Genomic DNA, 3,991 nt, shown 5'->3' with positions numbered 1-3,991 from the left:
CATCAGTTACCATTGACAGGGGCCGCAATTCGTCTTTCCGCCTTTCATGAACACCTTCCTTTCTTTGACCGATGGATCATAACATTTCGGAAAAAAAACACATTTGGCGACAGTTTTGCACACACACGTACACTCATACCCTTGCGCAGACGGCTCAGCATATCTGTGTAATCTACAACATACGAAAGCAAAAGCTTAGTGTAACAAAGTTTTGCTTAATGCTTAACACGTTCAGATCGATGGCAGACCCCACTGCCTGCCAGTGAACTTTCCAGCCTGCGTTCTAGGTGCTGGTGGAAAGGAAAGTTGATGAAAATCAGCGCCGGGATGAACGTGTTAATGCGAATTAGGATTCAGCGCGTTTCACAGCAAACCCTCCAGCGTTAGCTAGCGATTCCTTAGTCATTTTTACATTGCAGCAATTGAACTTATTGCGCTTTTTTTGTTTGATTTGTGAAAATTCAAATGCATCGCAGCAATGTGTGTAAACGGTTTTTTAAGCGCCACAGCAACTCATGAGCATTGTCCACACGCGAGAAAGAGATAGCGCTATGGAGGGAAAAAGCACGGACGACGGCTGACAGCGATAGGCCGTCTGACGCACCAACACATTCAAACCTTCGACAGTGCGCTCAGGCGAGGGGTATGAGGCGGAGCCAGGGACGGGAAGCTCGACGAGCTGCTTGACAAATTTGCCGTTGGAGGGAAAAAGATGGCATGATAAAATTCTCCGAACGGCATGATTTCTTCCGTCGCTTTGCGCAGCGGGTCAATGAAAGCTCAAAGCTCAAGCGTTACTTAGCGAGTGCTCGAACCACAGTATAACGCTATGGGTTCTGTGTTCGGATGTAAACAAAAACACACACACTTTTTTTTAAATTTCGATGCACATTGTCCAGTAAAACGATGAAATGTATTTTATTTAACTATTATTCAATACTTACATGCCCCAATACATGGTTTTACACGTTTAAATACTATTTCAACCATCACTTTGGATGGTATCAACGGATGCCGACGGCGTGTTGTCTCTACGTCAGGCTCATTTATTGTTGCCGCTTCTACTGCTCGGGTAAATCTTTAGTTAGCTGTATCACAACGATTAAACGCACTAATTGTACCACTTGCAAAGCGATACAAATAAAATAAAACACATAATACACCGTACAACACACTTTTTAACAACATTTGCACATTAAAACCACTTGTCGATGCGGTGATCCAATGTCCTGTTTGCAGTTGAAAAATAACAAGGAAAGATTAGAATGCTTTCATATGTGATATTATTTTATAATACTTTCCTTTCCATGCTATTTTGTGGTGTATGGCAACGTTGGTTTGTTTGAAGATACACAACCCAAGCGCCACAGATTAAGCTTAAACGACTGGAAAATTGAATATCCATAGGAAAAAAATGAAAGCTTCACAGCTTCATTGGTTTGATCAATAGATGGCGTATTACAACTCATCATTATATTGCTATCCTTTTCTTGCAATGTGTTTCGACAAGTTTCATCTTATAATGACCTATATAGCCTTCTAACTTTCTGAGCAAAAATCTATATGAGTGGTCGTGTGGTCAGATACGTGGATATCAACACCAACGACCATTACCCAAATCTCACTTGCTTCAGTACTGGTGGTTTCCGTTGGAGTTTAGTATTTAAACAATCGTATCGCCGTTCTAGTTCTAGCGATGCATAACTTCAATGCGAAACCATACAACAGTACAGAGGAAATGAGAAAGCTCTCCTCCAAGCGAGAAAGCTCCACAGGTTGGGTATCCCACAAACAGATGGCGCCACCAGCTTTTTTGCTATTTTTAGAATGCATGAGTCGTTTGCCGTCTGCTAAACGAAGTCTTTCTATATTCCGTTTAGGTAGAGAATTTGAGGCGTTTAGAAGCCGTTTAGTGGTCGTTTAGTGGATTTGTGGCACTTGGGAACGACCGGTGTGTTGGTCCAGTTGAGAATGTGCCGATCACGATGACAGCCGGCTTTAGTGATTGATGTAGAAACTGTAACAAAGATCAATATCATTAGATCTGCATTATTTTTGCAATTCATTGTGATTTAAAAAGTAAAACATTTCATCTTACCGGAGTCGTATTCCGTCGGCATACACACACACACAGCTGCTCAACCATACTCGGACGAATGTTGCCAAATTTCGGGATGAAATGATGTTTTTCCTATGGAATAATGTGTTCAAGCATTAAAAGATAGTTTATTTACTGAAATATGCACAGAACACTTACCTTTCCTCGAGTTTTCACATAAAATTTCACGATTATTCTGCACACAATCTTTACGGGCGGTTGTCCGTGTTTGTTAACGTTTCTAACTTGACAGATATGCGAGCTGTCATGTGACGAAGTGAAATACATTCAAACCTCGCCAATTGCAAGTCTGCTTTTTCAATTGAATACAAAAAAATACGAGTTGTTCATAAAAATATGAGAAAAAGTCAGTTAATCCCCATTGTATAAAATAATAAACATGAAAAAATACGCAGACATTAGTCATGTTGCAAAGAAAATGTCTTTCTAATAGACAAAATTTATCTTTTTTGTAGACATATGATATAAATGCAACTAGCGAGTTCTAATTGTATCATATATACAGTCTGTTCTCGAGTTACACGGTTCTCGACTTACCCGGCGCTCTAGCACCAATCGAACACGAAATCGAACATGAAAAATGTATGGGATGTGACATGTTTGTCTTGTTTGTTTGTTTGTGTCTGACAGTGCACCTCCATATGATTATACGGGTTTGTTCGAGTCGGATGTCGTGTTCGATTGGTGCCAGAGCGCAGCCTTACGCGGATTCGGAGATACGCGGTTTTCTAAATTTGACAGATTAAATGTCAAATCGGTACAATTTGCTTCAAGTTCGTTATAAATTGCATTTTGACCAAGGACCGTAAAGATATCAGGTCAAGTTATAAGCCCGTTTTGACAGCTAGGTGGAAGAAGAATCGACGAAGAAAACTGACAGTTAGTTTTCCACGTTTGGCGAACGCTTCAAGTTCTCGAAGGAAAATTTCCATTTTAAATCACGGGCTGTGTTCTAATAAACTAAAATATTCACCCAAATTGATCTCCACCAAATATTGACCATGCAAAACGTAAACAATCCATCAATACATATGCAAGCGGAAAACCATCTGTCAAAATCGGTGCCCAGGGGGGGGGGATCGCCAAAAGCGCTATAACTACACCTCATTATACATTCCACCTTGATTTTGACTAACAAATTGAAATCGCTTAAAAACCAGAAATATTAGAATTTTCTGCACGAATCATATCAAATAAATGATAAAGTGTATAAAAGTACTAAATTGTAACGTCCGGACTAATATCGCCCACTGTGCACTCAACCCGAACCCCAAACGCAGCGGTATATACGCATTGTATTTTGACCGCTGGAGCACCCGGTGTGCTAGATGAACTGTCATAGAATAAAGCTCTCTTCTTGGCGCGACATTGAACTGAACAGACGTAAGCCACTGACTTCTGTGTTTAACTAATTGTGTGCTCTTCCGAATTGTGCTAAATATTATTAAAACGGCCAATTAACCTTCCGCCACCCGTAAAACGCTTGGTCGTTACATCTCAGAAGTGGGATAACCAACAAAAAGTCGCCTACAAACCGCCTGCAAGCCGCTTAACCAGCCGGTCTACGTGTGTCTGTGTACGTGTGTGCGTGTGACATAACGCCATTTCATAAAATGGTGGGCAAAGACGAACTTCGCCGGGCGCTCATCGAAGCCGGCGTCGACGTACCGCATACTACCACCCTCGCACAACTTCGGCAACTTTACGCCTCTCTCGAGCTGGCCGCTCGTTCCCCCCGTGCAGCGCAGCCCACCACCTCGGCCATGGCATCAGCCTTCGCTAACGCAAACCATCCCGAGGCCGCCATTTTGTATCACCCTCATGAAAATGGCGGTGACGCCGTTAATGATGCCGCTTCGACGAACAACACCA

The 3,991-nt window shown here is 42.0% G+C and overlaps 1 long non-coding RNA gene across 1 annotated transcript; it reads right to left on the bottom strand.

The window, feature by feature from the left end:
* Nucleotides 1-1,923: 1,923 nt before the first annotated feature.
* Nucleotides 1,924-2,335, bottom strand: LOC121602007. Its single transcript, XR_006006251.1, has 3 exons — nt 2,258-2,335; nt 2,099-2,191; nt 1,924-2,017 (listed from the first exon to the last, which is right to left on the bottom strand). It is a non-coding gene; the product is annotated as an uncharacterized LOC121602007 (long non-coding RNA).
* Nucleotides 2,336-3,991: the final 1,656 nt, after the last annotated feature.

Source organism: Anopheles merus, chromosome 2R (assembly GCF_017562075.2).
Source record: "Anopheles merus strain MAF chromosome 2R, AmerM5.1, whole genome shotgun sequence".
Lineage (NCBI taxonomy): Eukaryota > Metazoa > Arthropoda > Insecta > Diptera > Culicidae > Anopheles > Anopheles merus.
This window is presented reverse-complemented; position numbering and strand designations above follow the sequence as displayed.